This window comes from Loxodonta africana, chromosome 6 (genome assembly GCF_030014295.1).
Source record: "Loxodonta africana isolate mLoxAfr1 chromosome 6, mLoxAfr1.hap2, whole genome shotgun sequence".
NCBI lineage: Eukaryota > Metazoa > Chordata > Mammalia > Proboscidea > Elephantidae > Loxodonta > Loxodonta africana.
The window spans coordinates 46141505-46161814 of NC_087347.1; positions in this window are offsets into that span (position 1 = coordinate 46141505).

Consider the following 20310-nt stretch of genomic DNA (forward strand, 5'->3'; position numbering starts at 1 on the left):
TGACACGAGAGTGAAGCTCTGGCATTGAGCCACAGAAAAGAAAGAGAGTTCAAGTTGAAACTAACAAAAAAATTCTAGACGTGATTCCCTTAGTCTGGTGCCTGGAGTGTTTCAGAGAACGTCCTCGGAAATAAAACTTTATGGTGGCCTTGCCTTCATAAATCCTGAAGGAAATTAAAAGGAAGAATATTTAACTTTGGGTAAAACATTTCAGTCCCACCTCTGACCCCAGACAATCCGTTTCCCATACTGTTCATTTCAAAGTTTTCCAAGGTTGACCTGTGTGTGGCTTTGGTATCAGTTTACCTGGAAGAAAAACAAGGTGCAAGAGTGTAATTACACTCTTTTGTGACATTAAACAGTAAACCCTGCACTACTGGCAGAATGGAGCACTTTCCCTTTTTCCCGTTAGAGTAACTGACTTTCTTTCTGACACTTTTGAGGGCAGGCAAAAAGGAAAAGTTATTGGTGCTTTCTTTTTCCATCTAAAAGTGTTTCACTTGGGGTAATATTTTGATCACCTTTTATGAGCTGCACTGTTCTTTCTATGGAGAAACCAGACACCTCCACAATAGTAAAATCCTTGACATATTTAGGAAAGCAAGAGAAAGAAAAGAAGAGAGTAGGGAATCCCTAAGCAGCAGAGCTGAGATATTAGATACAGTATTGTGAAATTCTGAATTTACCTGGAACACACAAAATGGTACTTCAGCCACCTGAACCAGTTAACCTGCCCCTTTGGTGATGTCAAACGCACTCTCAAGAAACTGCCATGTAGGAAGAACAGTATTTATTGTTTAGAAATTACTTTGATCCAAAAAGTAACTAAACTGTTCCGAGCACCATGTGTAATATCGCCCCACGTTTTCTGTTATAAGATGTAGAAAAATATGGAAAATGACTTGGCATCTTCTATACTTGAACGCCTATTTTAGTTTATTTATATCATTTCAATACGTATTGAGGAGTCCCTGCGCAGCGCAAACATTTAAAGGCTCGACTATCGGCTGAAAGGTTAGCCATTCGAATCTACCCAAAGGCTCCTCAGAAGATAGGCCTGGTGATCTGCTTCCAAAAGGTCACAGCCTTGAAAACCCTATGGTGCAGTTCTACTCTGCACACATGGGGTCGCCATGAGTCAGAATCAACTAGATGGCAGCTAACAACAACAATATACATTGAGATGCTACTAGGCCATTGTAGTTAGGAATAGAAGAGGATGCAATGGTTCAAAATTATAATTCTGGTTCTCAAGGAGCTTAAAATCTCATGTATAATTTAGTAATATTTGTGATCAAGTAATTCTGCAAGTCCAATATTTCTACCAAAAAAAAAACAAATTAGGAAATGAAAAAATCAAATGCCAATTTGAAGACAGGTCTGCACGTGCATCTTTCTTAAACTACTACTTTGTCTGCATCAGGTTAGATTGTACTTTGAGCCACAATAAGTTGCTAGGGAAATGTGCCCTGTCATGCTATCTGGTTGTTTTTTTTTTTCTGTTCACTGTCCAGAATTTCAACACTGGAAAGAGAAATTTTAAACAACTGGTTTCAGAAAGCTTTCAGATGGGCAATCATTTTTCCTTCAGATCTCCTGTTTTTATCTGGGATTCTTGTCACCTGGGCTGTACAGCATATATCCTGCAGCCTGAATTACATATTTAGCTCTCAGTGTACTTGAATGTGCAGTAATTTCTTATTTTTAATGAAAAATGCTGAAATGTCATATTGCAAGGTTAGGGCTAGAATAAATGTCTTCTCACACTGTGTAGTTACTCACCATCTACATATGCATGACTGGAAAAGACTCCCTTCCCAGAGACTGCATTATTCATTTGTCCCTAAGTCCTGGGTTCATTTGTGCCCACATCCCTACAAGAGCTCCAGTCCTCATGGTCTTAGCACAGGGCTTAGAGAAAGACATTTGAAATGCTTTTACTTTTTTCTCTTACTTTTTCCAAGAGTCAGCCTTGGTGTTTCTGTAACTCAACACTAGTTGTATAGTGTCCATACAGACAACCCCACACCAGAGTGGAAACTCCAGTCGTGAAATGAGACTCCTGGGACTGCTACTTGGCTATACCAGTGTGCCTGGCTACCAGGGGTGTGGTAACATTAGAATCATGAGATGACTGTTGACTACATTTAAAAGCACCCATGAAGCACCTAATTCCATGCCTGACAACACCCTGCAGGTTTCTATGCACTTACTTTGTCTCTTTTAATCTTTGTTACAATCCAAGGAGGTAAGTATTATAATATCCCCATTATACAGATGAGAACAAGGAAACAGAGTTTCAAGGAAGTTAAATGTCTTGGCCACATTAGGATAGTTGGTGTCCAATTAAATCTAGGACCCCAGGGCCATTATTATTATTATTTCTAAAATAGCTCAACTTCTTCCTCATTTTATAATCTAAGAGCAAAACTGAGCCTGGAATGGAAAACAATCAGTCAACCATATGTTGCTTTTGAACCTATAATAGAAAGTGAGCCAGGGTTGCACTTTTCAACAAGTTTTTGAAACAATGTAAAAAACTCATTTATTTCAGCTTGAACGTTGTAATATAACATTTCAGCATTTTCCATTAAAAACAAGAAATTACCACACATCCAAAGTAAACTAAAGAACGCTATAATTGGGCATGTTTCAGAAATGTCACTAGATATCTTAGCAAAGAGGCTTGTTATTCTACATGCCATAAATATTATTGCTTGAGTGGGTAAAATATGAGGTTTTCAAATTCCTAATCAGTGTTTTCAAGCACTCACATAGACACTTCATGATTGCAGCTTCGCTGGGTATTTTGGTGGTTCCCTTCAAGTGTAAAGAAGACAGCACATATCTGTTTCTCTCTGGACAGGCCCTGCCTTCTGGGATGGAGTCCCTGGTTTCTTTAAGTTCTTTTACATAATACGTATTTCCCTGGCTTGATGTTTCCAGGAACGGGCTTCCACTAGGTAACCCTCCTGGTCTCTTTCCCCAACCTCCTTCTCACTTTTGCACATGAGAGAATGGGTGGTCCTCTGATTGACTGCATAGCAAGGAATTAGTATCTACATGCTTCTTCTTTTTTTTTTTTTTTTTATAATTTTTATTGTGCTTTAAGTGAAAGTTTACAAATCAAGTCAGTCTCTCACACAAAAACCCATATACACCTTGCTACACACTCCCAGTTACTCTCCCCCTAATGAGACAGTCTGCTCTCTCCCTCCACTCTCTCTTTTCATGTCCATTTTTTTTTTACCAGCTTCTAACCCCCTCCACCCTCTCATGTCCCCTCCAGGCAGGAGATGCCAACATAGTCTCAAGTGTCCACCTGATCCAAGAAGCTCACTCTCACCAGCATCCCTCTCCAACCCACTGTCCAGTCCAATCCATGTCTGAAGAGTTGGCTTCAGGAATGGTTCCTGTCCTGGGCCAACAGAAGGTCTGGAGGCCATGACCACCAGGGTCCTTCTAGTCTCAGTCAGACCATTAAGACTAGTCTTATGAGAATTTGGGGTCTGCATCCCACTGCTCTTCTGCTCCCTCAGGGGTTCTCTGTTGTGTTCCCTGTCAGGGCAGTCATCGGTTGTAGCCGGGCACCATCTAGTTCTTCTGGTCTCAGGATGATGTAGTCTCTGGTTCATGTGGCCCTTTCTGTCTCTTGGGCTCGTAATCACCTTGTGTCCTTGGTGTTCTTCACTCTCCTTTGATCCAGGTGGGTTGAGACCAATTGATGCATTTTAGATGGCTGCTTGCTAGCGTTTAAGACCCCAGAAGCCACTCTTCAAAGTGGGATGTAGAATGTTTTGTTAATAGATTTTATTGTGCCAATTGACTTAGATGTCCCCTGAAACGATGGTCCCCAGACCCCTGTGCCTGCTCCGCTGGCCTTCGAAGCATTCAGTTTATTCAGGAAACTTCTTTGCTTTTTGTTTAGTCCAGTTGTGCTGATCTCCCCCTGTATTGTGTGCTGTGTATTGTGTATTGTGTGCTTCACCTAAAGCAGTTCTTATCTACTATCTAATTAGTGAATGCCCCTCTCCAACCCTCTCTCCCTCCCTTTCCCCTCTCGTAACCACAAAAGAATGTTTTCTTCTCAGTTTAAACTATTTCTCAAGTTCTTATAATAGTGGTCTTACACAATATTTGTCCTTTTGCAACTGACTGATTTCACTCAGCATAATGCCTTCCAGGTTCCTCTATGTTATGAAATGTTTCACAGATTCCTCACTGTTCTTTATCTATGTGTAGTATTCCAATGCGTGAATATACCATGATTTATTTATCCATTCCTCCTTTGATGGGCACCTTGGTTGCTTCCATCTTTTTGCTATTATAAACAGTGCTGCAATAAACATGGGTGTGCATATATCTGTTCGTGTAAAGGCTCTCATTTCTCTAGGATTTATTCCAAGGAGTGGGATTGCTGGATCGTATGGTAGCTCTATTTCTAACTTTTTAAGGAAGTGCCAAATCGATTTCCAAAGTGGCTGTACCATTTTACATTCCCACCAGCAGTGTATAAGTGTTCCAATCTCTCCACAGACTCTCCAACATTTATTGTCTTGTGTTTTTTTGGATTAATGCCAGCCTTGTTGGAGTGAGATGAAATCTCATTGTAGTTTTGATATGCATTTCTCTAATGGCTAATGATCGTGAACATTTCCTCATATATCTGTTAGGTAGGTACCTGAGTGTCTTCTTTAGTGAAGTGCCTATTCATATCTTTTGCCCATTTTTTGATTGGGTTATTTGTCTTTTTACAGTTGAGTTTTTGCAGTGACATGTAAATTTTAGAGATCAGGTGCCAATCAGAAATGTCATAGCTAAAAGCTTTTCCCAGTCTGTGCATAGTCTTTTTTCTTTTTTTGGTGAAGTCTTTGGATGAGCATAGGTGTTTGATTTTTAGGAGCCCCAGTTATCTAGTTTTTCTTCTACGTTCTTTATAATGTTCTGTATACTGTTTATGCCATGTATTAGGGCTCCTAACTTTGTCCCTATTTTTTCTTCCATGATCTTTATAGTTTTAGATTTTATATTTAGGTCTTTGATCTATTTCAAGTTCGTTTTTTGTGCATGGTGTGAAGTATGGGTCTTGTTTCATTTTTTTGCAGATGGATATGTAGTTATGCCAGCACCATTTGTTAAAAAGACTGTCTTTTCTCCATTTAACTGTCTTGGGGCCTTTGTCAAATATCATCTGCTCATATGTGGATGGATTTATGTCTGGATTCTCAATTCTGTTCCGTTGGTCCATGTATCTGTTGTTGTACCAGTACCAGGCTGTTTTGACTACTGTGATGGTATAATAGGTTCTAAAATCAGGTAAAGTCAGGCCTCCCACTTTGTTCTTCTTTTTCAGTAATGCCTTATTTATCCAGGGCCTCTTTCCCGTCCATATGAAGTTGGAGATTTGTTTCTCCATCTCTTTAAAGAATGTCGTTGGGATTTGGATTGGAATTGCATTAAATGTATAGATCTCTTTTGGTAGAATAGACATTTTTATAATGTTAAGTCTTCCTATCCACGCGGTATGTCCTTCCACTTACGTAAGTCTCTTTTGGTTTCTTGCAGAAGTGTACTGTAGTTTTCTTTGTATAAGTCTTTTACATCTCTGGCAAGATTTATTCCTAAGTATTTTATCTTCTTGGGGGCTACTGTAAATGGCATTGATTTGGTGATTTCCGCTTTGATGTTCTTTTTGTTGGTGTAGAGGAATCCAGCTGATTTTTGTATGTTTAGCTTGTATCCTGATACTCTGCTGAACACTTCTATTAGTTTCAGTAGTTTTCTGGAGGATTCCTTAGGGTTTTCTGGGTATAAAATCATGTCATCTGCAAATAGACATACTTTTACTTCTTCCTTGCCAATCTGGATGCCCTTTATTTCTTTATCTAGCCTAATTGCTCTGGCTAGGACTTCCAGCATAATGTTGAATAAGAGTGGTGAGAAAGGGCATCCTTGTCTGGTTCCCGATCTCAGTGGGAATGTTTTCAGGCTCTCTCCATTTAGGGTGATGTTGGCCGTTGGCTTTGTATAAACACCCTTTATTATGCTGAGGAATTTTCCTTCTCTTCCTATTTTGCTGAGAGTTTTTATCATGAACGAGTGTTGAACTTTGTCAAATGCATTTTCTGCATCAATTGATAAAATCATGTGATTCTTACCTTTTGTTTTATTTATGTGGTGGATTACATTAATTGTTTTTCTAATGTTGAACCATTCCTACATACCTGGTATGAATCCCACTTGGTCATGGTGAATTATTTTTTTGATATGTTGTTGAACTCTATTGGCTAGAATTTTGTTGAGGTTTCTCGCATCTACTATCATGAGGGATATAGGTCTATAATTTTCTTTTCTTGTTGTGTCTTTACCTGGTTTTGGTATCAGGGATATGGTGGCTTCATAGAATGAGTTTGGTAGTATTCCGTCCTTTTCTATGCTCTGAAATACCTTTAGTAGTAGTGGTGTTAACTCTTCTCTGAAAGTTTGGTAGAACTCTGCAGTGAAGCTGTCCAGACCAGGGCTTTTTTTTTTTTTGGTTGGGAGTTTTTTGATTACCTTTTCAATCTCTTTTGTTATGGGTCTATTTAGTTGTTCTACCTCTGTTTGTGTTAGTTTAGGTAGGTAGTGTGTTTCTAGGAATTCATCCATTTCTTCTAAATTTTCAAATTTGATTGAGTATAGTTTTTCATAGTAATCTGATATGATTCATTTAATTTCAGTTGGGTCTGTTGTAATACTGCTCCTCTCGTTTCTTATTCGGGTTATTTGCTTCCTCTCCCATTTTTCTTTTTTCAGTTTGGCCAGTGGTTTATCAATTTTGTTGATTTTTTCAAAAAACCAGCTTTTGGTCTTGTTAATTCTTTCAATTGTTTTTCTGTTTTCTATTCATTTAGTTCAGCTCTAATTTTTATTATTTGTTTTCTTCTGGTGCCTGTGGGTTTCTTTTGTTGTTCTCTTTCTATTTGTTCAAGTTGTAGGGATAATTCTTCAATTTTGGCCTTTTCTTCTTTTTGGATGTGTGCATTTATTGATATAAATTGGCCTCTGAGCACCGCTTTTGGTGTGTCCCAAAGGTTCTGATAGGAAATGTTTTCATTCTTGTTGGATTCTCTGAATTTCTTTATTCCATCCTTAATGTCTTCTATAGTCCAGTCTTTTTTGAGCATGGTATTGTTCAGTTTCCAAGTGTTTGATTTCTTTTCCCTGCTTTCCTGTTATTGATTTCCACTTTTATGGCCTTATGGTCAGAGAAGATGCTTTGTAATATTTCAATGTTTTGGATTCTGCTAAGGCTTGCTTTATGACCTAATATGTGGTCTATTCTAGAGAATGTTCCATGTGCACTAGAAAAGAAAGTATAGTTGGTTGCTGTTGGGTGGAGTGTCCTGTATATGTCTATGAGGTCAAGTTGGTTGATTGTGGCATTTAGATCTTCTGTGTCTTTATTGAGCTTCTTTCTGGATGTCCCGTCCTTCACCAAAAGTGGTGTGTTGAAGTCTCCCACTATTATTGTGGAGCTGTCTATCTCACTTTTCAATGCTGATAGAGTTTGTTTTATGTATCCTGCAGCCCTGTCATTGGGTGCATAAATATTTAATATGGTTATACCTTCTTGGTGTATTGTCCCTTTAATCATTATATAGTGTCCTTCCTTATCCTTTCTGATGGATTTAACTTTAAAGTGTATTTTGTCAGAAATTAATATTGCCACTTCTGCTCTTTTTTGATTGTCGTTTGCTTGATATATTTTTTTCCATCCCTTGAGTTTTAGTTTGTTTGTGTCTGTAAGTCTAAGGTGTGTCTCTTGTAGGCAGCATATAGATAGATCTTATTTTTTAATCCATTCTGCCACTCTCTGTCTCTTTATTGGTGCATTTAGTCCATTTACATTCAGGGTAATTATGGATAGGTGCTATCATTTTGATGTCTTTTTTTGTGTGTTGACAGTTTCTTTTTCCCACTTGATTTTATGTGCTGAGTAGATTTTCTTTACATATTGTCCTTTCCTCATATTTGTTGTTGTTGATTTTTTTTCTGCTGAGTCTGTATTTTTCTCTTGTATTTTATTTTGATGAGTAGGATAGTTTGTCTCCTTTGTGGTTACCTTATTATTTACCCCTCTTTTTCTAAATTTAAAACTAACTTTTATTCCTTTGTATTGTCATATCTTCCTCTCCACACGGAAGGTGTATGATTACTTTTCTTAGTCCCACTTTATTATTTTAATGCTGTCTTCTTTTATATAATAACATCGCTGTTACCTGTTCTGAGCTGCTTTTTTTTTTTTTTTTTTTTTTATAATCTTGCTTTGTTGTTTTGGATTTCCCTGTCTGGGTTGACTTTTGGTTGCTCTGCCCAGTGTTCTAGTCTTGGGTTGATACCTGATATTATTGATTTTCTAACCAAAGAACTCCCTTTAGTATTTCTCTTAGTTTTGGTTTGGTTTTTACAAATTCCCTAAACTTGTGTTTATCTGGAAATGCCTTAATTTTACCTTCTTATTTAAAGGACTGTTTTGCTGGATATATGATTCTTGGCAAGGAATTTTTTTCCTTCAATTTTTTAAATATATCACCCCATTGCCTTCTTGCCTGCATGGTTTCTGCCGAGTAGTCCGAGCTTATTCTTATTGGTTCTCCTTTTTAGGTGACTTTTTGTTTATCCCTCGCTGCTCTTATAATTGTCTCTTTATCTTTGGTTTTGGCAAGTTTGCTTATAATATGTCTTGGTGACTTTCTTTTAACATCTACCTTATGCGGAGTTTGATGAGCATCTTAGATATCTTCTCATCTTTCACAATATCAGGGAAGTTTTCTGCCAACAAATCTTCAACGATTTTCTCTGTATTTTCCGTTATCCCTCCCTGTTCTGGCACTCCAATCACTTGCAGGTTATTTTTCTTGATAGAGTCCCACATGATTCTTAAGGTTTCTTCATTTTTTAAAATTCTTTTATCTGATTTTCTTCAAATATATTAGTGCCAAGTGATTTATCTTCGAGTTCAGAAATTCTAGCTTCTACTTGCTCAGTTCTGGTCCTTTGACTTTCTATTGTCTACTTCTGTAATTTTATTGTTAATCTTCTGAATTCTGATTGCTGTCCATCTATGGATTTTTCCAGCTTCTTAAACTATTCATTATGTTCCTGAATAATCTTTCTAATTTCTTCAGTTGCTTTATCTGTGTGTTCCTTGGCTTGTTCTGCATATTGCCTCACTTCCTTCCTGATGTCTTGAAGGATTCTGTGTACTAAACTTTTGTACCCTGCATCTGGTAATTCCAGGAATGTACTTTCATCTAGAAGATCCCTGGATTCTTTGTTCTGAGAGCCTGTTGAGGTGATCATGGTCTGTTTCTTTATGTGACTTGATATTGACTGTTGTCTCCGAGCCATCTATAAGTTATTGTATTAGTTTATACTTGCTTACTGTGTCGTAGCTGCTTGCTTTGTTTTGTTTTGGTATACCCCATGGGTTGCTTGAGTGAGCTAGCTTGATTATTTTTACCTTTGGAGCTCTGGTGTCCTGTCCCCAGCTGGCTAGAGCTGTTATCAGGTATATCAGTCTAGGAGTCCATTCAGTTTTCTTGTATGAATTCAGCCCAGGTTTCCAGGTAGCTGATCATCAAGTGTGTGGTACAGGCTCTGTCCTACAGTCTTAGAGGGACAGGGGTGATTGGTGTATATACTGGTATCTGATTATAGCAGGAGGTCATGCTCTGAACAAGGCAGGGGTCTGAGAACCAACCCCCAAGTGTCTCTGAGGAAAACGTGTCTCTGTTCCCTAGAGCATGCTTTTGGGTGGGTTCTGCTGAGGGACCATGGGCACCCAAAGTTTTTGGTTGTAAGGACTGGGAGGTACCAGTTATCTTTGGATCCCTGTCATGGGTGGCTGGGCGACCTAAGTGGAGCCACCAGTCCTTAGGTCCCTGATGTGGGTAGGTGAGGGCCTTGTTTAATAGGTAAAGCAATGTTAAACGTCAAACACCCACCTCTCCACTGCACAGCAGAAATGGTTGGGGTTTGCCTACAAGGGCCTTTTCTCCTGAAATAGGCCCACACAGGTCCATGCAGAATGGAAGGTGCTCAAGGCCCATGGACAGTTTACCCCTGGACAGGAGCCACTTCTGTCCTGAGCTCGCCTGGTTAAAGGAGATAGCAAATTATCTTTTCCCCCCAGTTTCAAATTTTTTCCTTTCCCAAGCCTGGGAGGATGGCTCTAGGTGCTCCCCAGGGTCTATCTCAGGCCCAAGGATTCAGCCGCTGAAGCCGGCTTGGAGGCGGGGGGGGGGGTGGTGCGCCGTAAAATGTACACAAGTACTTAACTTTTGCCAAGAGCGGTGTTCTCCTCAGGTTCCAGAGGTGTGAGTGGGCTGTGTGGCTGGCTGCTTCTCCCTGAGGAAACTGCAGCCGAACGCTAGTACCAGTACACTGCCGCTGCTGCTGCTGCTGCCGCTCCAGGAATGGTGCCTGAGGGCTCCCGGGGATTCAGGTCCTGTAACTTCTCTCCACTTCTGAATGGTCCCTTCCTCCCCCGCCCCTCAGTTCGTTGTCTAAGCTTTCCTTTGATGCTCAGGGCTCCCAGCTTGTCACAAATCTACTTGATTCACTTGTTTTTTTGGGTCTTTGTTGTAAGGCGGGCTCGCCAGAAGTGTCTGTCTATTCCGCCATCTTGGCTCCACCCCTAGGCCATTCTTCTTGAATATATGGATCAAAACTCCTAAAACATTGCAAACACCGAAACGTCCTCTGGTTCTTCCCTCTCTGCCATGGATCTGGTGAAAGCAGTAATTCTGAATGAATGGTTTGTTCTGCAGACCCAAACTCTCCCTATGGGAGAGAGTATTTGAAAACCCAACTTGGTGAATAATTTAAAGCCATGTTATCCAATTAGTTTTGACTGTAATGAAGGCATGGCTTCAAACCAGTTTATTGCAGTTAGGCCTCCTGCTGAGAATCTGCGTTTCAGAATCTACATTTTAACAATATACCCAGGTGATTCTTATGTATACAAATAGGTTCTGATTCAGCATATCTGGGGTAGAAATGCAAATTCTTAGTAGGGAGTTCAACTGAAATGAACCAATCTGAAGCCCTGAATAAAGATCACACTTTAATCTTCATATTCTTGGTCTTGTATATTAGCTTGCAGTTGGCTGGAAGAAAAAGGTGTTCTTTATTGTCTCCCATCCTCAACAATATCTAACATTTCAACACTCACACATGCCAGTGTCAACATAGACCACCTGGAAAGCCAAAAGCAGCACTTGAAATTTTCATGAGTTATTTGTTGTCACTGAATCCCAAGGGGAAAACTCTTCTAGGAAAGTTCACTATAGCCCTACCATAATTTTTGCATCCATCCATTCATCCATCACCCACCAATCTAATTTATGTTCTCACCTATGGCCTGAGTATTGTGCAAGCTGATGGGGATACAAAGATGGTCAAAAAATGCTTCCTGCAAACATCTTTTCTGACCATAAAACCATAAAAGTAGAAATCAATAATAGAAAAAGCAAGGAAAAAAATCAAATACATGGAAACTGAACAATAGTTTGCTCAAAAACTACTGGGTTATAGAAAAAATCAAGGACAGAATAAAGACAATCACAGAATCAAATGAGAATGAAAATACATCCTACAGAGTCTTTGGGACACAGCAAAAGCAGTGCTCAGAGGTCAATTTACAGCAATAAATGCACAAATCCAAAGAGAAGAAAGGGCCAAAATCAAAACATTAACCCTACAACTCAAACAAATAGAAAGAGAGCAGCAAAAGAAACCCTCATGCACCAGAAGAAAGGAAATAGTAAAAATTAGAGCATAAATACATGAAATAGAGAATAGAAAAACAATTGAAAAAGTTAAAAAGACCAAAAGCTGGTTATTTGAAAAGATCAACAAAATCAATAAACCATTGGCCACACTGACAAAAAGAAAACAGGAGAGGAAGCAAATAACCCAAATAAGAAACGAGATGGGTGATATCACAACAGATCCAACAAATTTGAAAACCTAGGGGAAATGGACAAATTTCTAGAAATGCAGTATGTACCTAAACTAACAGACAGAGGTAGAACAACTAAACAGACCTACAACAAAAGAAGAGATTGAAGAAGTAATTAAAAAATTCCCAGCAACAACAAAAAGCCTTGGACCTGACGGCTTCACTGCAGAATTCTACCAAACTTTCAGATAAGAGTTAACACAACTACTAAAGGTATTTCAGAACATAGAAAAACGTTGAATATGCCCAAACTCATTCTATGAAGCCAGCATAACCCTGTCTTCAACACCACAAGAAAAGACAGTTACAGACCAATATCCCTCATGAACATAGATGCAAAAATCCCTCAGCATAATTCTGGCCAATAGTATTCAACAACATGTCAAAAAAATAATTCACCATGACCAAGTGGGATTCATACCTGGTATGCAAGGATGGTTCAACATTAGAAAAACAAAGTAATCCATCACATAAATAAAACAAAAGATGAGAACCACATGATTTTATCAATTGATACAGAAAAGGCATTTGACAAAGTCCAACACCCACTCACGATAAAAACTCTCAGCAAAATAGAAATTGAAAGGAAATTCCTCAACATAATAAAGGGCATTTATACAAAGCCAACAGCCAGCATCATCCTAAATGAGAGAGTCTGAAAGCAGTCCCCTTGAGAATGGGAACCAGACAAGGATGCTGTCATGAATTGAATTGTGTCAATTTGGTTAGGCCATGATTCCCAGTATTCTGTAGTTCTCCTCCATCTTGTGATTGTAATTTTATATTGAGAGGATTAGGTGGGATTGTAACACCACCCTCACTCACGTCACCTCCCTGATCCAAGGTAAAGAGAGTTTCCCTGGGCTGTGGCCTGCACCACCTTTTATGTCTCAAGAAATAAAAGGTAAGGGCACCTCATACCACCAAGAAAGCAGCACCAGGGGCAGAGTGCATCCTTTGGATCTGGGATCCCTGCACCTGAAAAGCTCCTGGACCATGGGAAGATTGAGGTCAAGTCCTTCCTCCAGAGCCGACAGACAGAGAAAGCCTTGCCCTGGAGCTGACACCTTGAATTTGTACTTTTAGCCTACTTTACTGTGAGAAAATAAATTTCTTTTTGTTAAAGCCATCCACTTGTGGTATTTCTGTTATGGCAGCACTAGATGACTAAGACAGATACCATTTACCAACACTCTTATTCAACATTGTCCTAGAGGTCCTAGCCAGAGCAATAAGGCAAGAAAAAGAAATAAAGGGCATTCAAATTGATAAGGAAGAAGTAAACGTATCCCTATTTGCAGATGATATGATCTTATACACAGAAAATCCCCAAGAATCCACAAAGAAAACTACTGAAACTAATAGACGATTTCAGCAAAGTATCAGAATACAAGATATCCACACAAAAATCAGTTGGATTCCTCTACATCAACAAAGAGAACTTCAAAGAGGAAGTCTCCAAATCAATACCATTTAAAATAGCCCCAAAGAAGATCAAATACTCAGGAATAAATCTAACCAGAGATGCAAAAGACTTATGCAAAGAAAACTACAAGACACTACTGCAAGAAACCAAAAGAGACCTAAATAAATGGAAAAACATACCTTGCTCATGGATGGGCAGACTCAACATTGTGAAAATGTCAGTTCTGCCCAAAGAGATCTACAGGTACAATGCAATCTCGATCCAAATTCCAAAGACATTTTTTAACGAGATGAAGAAACAAATCACCAACTTCATATGGAAAGGGGAAGAGGCCCTGGGTAAGTAAAGCATTACTGAAGAAGAAGAACAAAGTGGGAGGCCTCACACTATCTGATTTTAGAACCTATTATACTGCCATGACAGTCAGTATGGTACAACAACAGATACATAGACCAATAGAATAGAATTGAGAATCCAGATGTAAATTCATCCACCTATGAGCAGCTGTATTTGACAAAGGCCCAAAGCCAGTTAAATGGGGGAAAAGAGTCTCTTTAACAAATGGTGCCAGCACCATTTGTTAAAGAGACTCTTTTCCCCCATTTAACTGGCTTTGGGCCTTTGTCAAATACAGCTGGATAGCCATCTGCAAAAAAAATGAAACAAGACTCATACCTCACTCTGTGTGCAAAAACCAGCTCAAAATGGATCAAAGACCTAAATATAAAACCCAAAATGATAAAGATCATGGAAGGAAAAATAGGGACAATGCTAGGAGCCCCAATACATGGCATAAACAGAATACAAACCATAACTAACAATGCAGAAACACCAGAAGAGAAACTAGGTAACTGGGAGCTCCTAAAAATCAAACACCATGCTCATCAAAAGATTTCACCAAAAAAGTAAAAAGACAAACTACAGGCTGAGAAAAAATTTCTGTCTATGACATATCCGATCAGAGTCTAACCTCTAAAATCTACAAGATACTGCAAAACTTTAACAACAAAAAATAAATCACCCAATTAAAAAAGGGGCAAAGGATATGAACAGACACTTCACCAAAGAAGACATTCAGGTGGCTAACACATACATACATGAGGAAATGCTCACGATCATTAGCCATTAGAGAAATGCAAACCTAAACCACATCCCACTCCTTGGAATATATCCTAGAGAAATAAGAGCCATCACAAGAATAGATATACGCACACCCATGTTCATTGCAGCATTGTTCACAATAGCAAAAAGATGGAAACAACATAGGTGTGCATCAGCAGGTGAATGGATAAACAAATTATGGTATATATACAGAACAGAATACTATGCAACAATAAAGAACAAGGATGAATCCTCGAAACATCTCACTACATGGGTGTATCTGGAAGGCATCATGCTGAGTGAAATTAGTCAGTCACAAAAGGACAAATATTGCATGAGACCACTATTATAAGAACTCAAGAAAAGGTCTAAAGACAGAAGAAAACATTCTTTGATGGTTATGAGGGTGGGAAGGGAGAGGAGTATTCAATAACTAGATAAAAATAAAAAACGAAAAAACCAAACCCACTGCCATCGAGTCGATTCCGACTCATAGTGACCCTATAGGCCAGAGTAGAGCTGCCCCATAGAGTTTCCAAGGAGCACCTGGTGGATTCAAACTGCCAACATTTTGGTTAGCAGCTGTAGCACTTAACCACTATGCCACCAGGGTTTCCACTAACTAGATAGCAGAAAAGAATTATCTTAGATGAAGGGAAGGACAACATACAATACAGGGGAAGTCAGCACAGCTAGACTAAACCAAAAGCTAAGAAGTTTCCCGAACACAACCCAAAGACTTCGAGGGACAGAGTAGCAAGGGCGGGGGTCTGGGGACCATGGTTTTGGGGGACATCTAGGTCAATTGGTATAACAAAGTTTATTAAGAAAATACTCTGCATCCCACTTTGGTGAGTGGTGTCTAGGGTCTTAAAAGCTTTCGAGTGGGCATTTAAGATGCATCAGTTGGCCCCAACCCACTTGGAGCAAAGGAGGATGAACACCAAAGACACAAGGAAAACATTAGCCCAGGAGACAAAAGGGCCACATAAACCAGAGACTCCATCAGCCTGAGACTGGAAAGACTAGGTAGTGCCTGCTTACCACTAATGACTGGCCTGACAGGGAACACAACAAAGAGTCCATGATGGAGCAGGAGAAAAGTGTGGTGCAGAACTCAAATTCATGTAAAAACTCCAGACTTAATGGTCTGACTGAGACTACGACAGAAGACATGGCCCCTAGACTCTCTGTTAACCCATAAGTAAAACCATTCCCAAAGCCGACTCTTCAGACAAAGATTAGACTGGACTATAAGACTTAAAATAACACTTGTGAGTGTGCTACTTAGTTCAAGTAGATATAAGAGACTAAATGGGCAGCTCCTGTCCAGAGATAGGATGAGAAAACAAAAAGGGATAGGAGCTGGTTGAATGGACATGGAAAACCCAGGGTGGAAAGGACGAGTGTGCTGTCACATTGTAGGGGTTGCAAATAGGGTCACATAACAGTATGTGTTTAAAATTTTTGTATGAGAAATTAACTTGAGCTGTAAACTTTCACCTAAAGGACAATAAATTGAAAAAAAAAAAAAGAAATGCTGCCTGCCCTTCTGCAAAAAGTAGAGAAGATGAGCAGGTAAGCCAAAGGTGACATAGCAATGTGACCAGTGATGTAATGCAAGTGTGTACAGTGATCACACACACACAGAGCAAGGCCTTGGGGTGAGGGAATGGGGAGGGACTAGGTTAGGCCAGATCAAGAGGAGATACAAGCTGAGTCCTGGAGGAGAAGGAAGAGTTAGACAAAAAGAGAAGTTTGGGAGAGTGAGTTCTAGGCAAGGGGTGAAGAATGTGCTTAGGGAAATACTAAGGATGCGATAGGGCCACAGGAAACAAGCCTATGGAGGTCTTGTTGAGATTGAAGAGCAGGTGTAGGGGACGTATTCCTTTATTTCCAAGTGTACTGGGGAAAGGGGATAGTGTTTTTTCTCAGCAAATCTCATTGCCCCACCCCTGCCTCAACTGTGTCTTGGGAAATGGGATGTTCTTACAGCCTGAGGCCAGGATCAGGGTGTTGGGACTGCACTCAAAGCACAAGTTCTGAAAGGGGGCCGGTGGTTCCCCAGAGGGTAGTGGAGAGTGCATTCCTGGGTGATGGTTGCAGGGTAACAGAGACAACAGATGTTTATCACAAAGGGTATTGATTTCCAGTGGCGCCCAAAGAGGTAGGAGGTGACCAGAACACTTCTACAGAAGTTTTCTAGGTGTGAATTCCAGCTCTATCATGTACTAGAGGAATAACCATGGGCATGTTACTGAACCCTTCTTAGCAGCAGTTTCTTCATCGATAAAATGGAGATAATAGAACCTTCTTCTCAGGGTTGTTCTGAAATAATATATGTAAGTACAATACCAGGAACATAATAGGCATTTAGTTAGTGGAAGCTAGCTCCTTTATTTAGGTGCCATTCTAGCTCCTTTTTTTGATTTTCTTTCCATTCTGTGACCTCTCACTCATTTGTGAACAATGGCTATCTTCTGCCATGTAATAACAGCTACAAACGTAGTGACTTATAATAACGGTGATTTATTATTTCTCATGGTTCTGTGAGTTGAATGGGGCTCAGCTGGATGGTTATTACACGGGTTTTGCTTGGGGTCTCTCATTCAACTCTAGTCAGATGGTGGGAACTGGAACATCTGAGATGGTTTAAATAATATGTCTGGCTCCTGGGTGGGGATAACCAGAAGCACTCAGATGGGACCCTGAGATACTGGGCTCTCTGGCTCCTTAAGTAATCTCAGGACGTCTTCCTGTCCACATAACTAATCCATGTGATCTGTCCATCAGGGTAACCAGATTTCTTACATAATGGATCAGATTTTCCAAAAGGGAAAAGTAGAAACTGTTTGCCTCAGAACTGCTACAGCATGTTTCTTCTGCATTCTGTTGGAAGCACCCAAATTCAAGTTGAGAGGACTATACAAGGGTGTGAGGACAGGGAGGGGTGGTTCATGTGGAGCCAACTTTGGAGACTAGCTACCAGATGGAATCTTTAATTTTTGTATAGTACAGGTCCAGAATTCCTTGTCCCAAATTCGCGCAGTCAGATTTTTTAAAGAATTCAGAAATTTTTAGATTTTAGAGAGCTAATATAATTCAACAACAGCAACAATATAGTTCATATACTGTATATTACATCATATACCCAGCACTGTCTGGGGAAGTATCTCATAATCAAACACATTAATATTTCTGTAATAAAATCTGTGACTCAAGTGGAATAACTGCGGTTAGGTGCCATCAAAGCGGTTCTGACTCATATTGACCTCACGTACAATAGAATAAAATGCTGCCCGGTAGTGTGCTATCCTCACAATCATTGTTATGTTTGAGCCCATTGTTGCAGTGCTGTGTCAATCCATCTTGTCAAGGGTCTTTTTTTTTTTGGCCCTCTGCTTACCAAGAAAACAAAAATCCTCACAACTGGACCAATAAGCAACATAAACGGAGAAAAGATTGAGGTTGTCAAGGATTTCATTTTACTCGGATTCACAATCAACAATCATGGAAGCAGCAGTCAAGAAATCAAAAGATGCATTGCATTGGGCAAATTAGCTTCAAAAGATCTCTTTAAAGTGTTGAAAAGCAAAGACATCACCTTGAGGACTACAGTGCGCCTGACCCAAGCCATGGTGTTTTCAATTGCCTCATATGCATGCAAAAGTATGAGTAAGGAAGACTGAAGAAGAATTGATGTTTTTGAACTGTGGTGTTGGAGAAGAATAATGAATATACCGTAGACTCCCAAAAGAATGAGCAAATCTGTCTTGGAAGAAATACAACCAGAATGCTCCTTAGAAGCAAGGATGGCGAGATTACATCTCACATATTTTAGACATGTTGTCAGGAGGGATCAGTCCCTGAAGAAGGACATCATGCTTGGTAGAGGGTCAGCAGAAAAGAGGAAGACCCTCAATGCGATGAATTGACACAGTGGCTACAACAATGGGCTCAAGCATAGCAACAATTGTGAGGATGGTGCAGGACCAGGCGGTGTTTTGTTCTGTTGTGAATAGGGTCGCTATGAGTTGGAACTGACTCAACAGCACCTAACAACAACAACAGCAACAACACTTACCAAGCATGTTGTCCTTCTCCAGGGACTGGTCCCTCCTGATAACATGTACAAAATAAGTGAGACAAAGTCTTACCATCCTCGCTTCTAAGGAGCATTCTGACTGTACTTCCAAGACAGATTTGTTTGTTCTTCTGGAAGGCCGTGGTATATTCAATATTCTTCACCAACACCATAATTCAAGGGCATCAATTCTTTTTCAGTCTTCCTTATTCATTTCCCAGCTTTCGCATGAATATGAGGTGATTGAAAATATCACGGCTTGGGTCAGGTGCACCTTAGTCCTTGTTATGGATTGAATTATGTCCCCTCAAAATGAGCATCAACTTGGCTAGGCCATGATTCTGAGTACTGTGTGACTGTCCACCATTTTGTCCTGTGATGTGATTTTCCTGTGTGTTGTAAATCCTACCTCTGTGATGTTAATTAGGCAGGATTAGAGGCAGTTAAGTTAATGAGGCAGGACACAATCTACAAGGAAATTTCTCCAGAAATGACAGAGTGATAAACCTTTCCCCTAGAACTGGTACCCTGAATTTGGACTTCTAGCTTCCTAAACTGTGAGAGAATAAACTTCTGTCTGTTAAAGCCATCCCCTTGTGGTATTTCTGCTATAGCAGCAATAGATGGCTAAGACAGTCCTCAAAGTGACTTGAGATCTTCTGCAGCATATTCATCCAGTGCAATACGTTGTTTGATTTCTTGACTGCTGCTTCCATGGCATTGATTGTGGATCCAAGTAAAATTACATCCTTGACTATTTCAGTATTTTTTGTTTGTCACGATGTTGCTTATTGGTCCAGTTGTGAGGGTTTTTGTTTTCTTTATGTCGAGGTGTAATTCATACTGAAGGCTGTGGTCTTTGATCTTCATCAGTAGGTGCTTCAAGTCCTCTTCACTTTCAGCAAGCAAATTGTGTCACCTGCACAAAACAGGTTGTTAGTCTTCATTGAATCTTGATGCCATGTTCTTCTTCGTATAGTCTGGCTTCTCGAATTATTTGCTCAGCATAAAATTGATTAAGTATGATGAAAGGATACAACCCTGACAAACACCTTTCCAGCTTTTAAACCACACGGTATTCCCTTATTCTGTTTTAACGGATGCCTCTTTGTCTATGTACAGGTTCCATGTGAGCATACCTGCTTTGCATGGAATTCCCGTCCTTTGTAATGTTATCCTTAATTTATATGGTCCTCATAGTCAAGTGTCTTTTTATAGTCAATAAAACAGGCAAACATCTTTCTGGTATTCTCTTCTTTTAGCCAAGATCCATCTGACATCAGCAGTGATACCCCTTATTCCACCACCTCTTCTGAATCTGACTTGAATTTCTGGTAGTTCCTTGCTGATGCACTACTGCAACCATTTTTGAATTATCTTCAGCAAAATTTTACTTGTATATATTAATGATATTGTTCAATCACTTCTGCATTCCGTGGGATCACCTTTCTTTGGAACGTGGACAAATATGGATCTCTTCCAGTTGGTTGGCCAGGTCTTCCAAATATCTTTGTATAGATAAGTGAGTGCTTCCAGTGCTGCATCCATTTTTTGAAACATCTCAATTGGTATTTTGTCAATTCCTGAAGCCTTGTTTTTTGCCAATGCCTTTGGTGCAGCTTGGACTTCTTCCTTCAGTACCATCAGTTCTTGATCATATGCTACTTCCTAAATGATTGAATTCCAACCAAT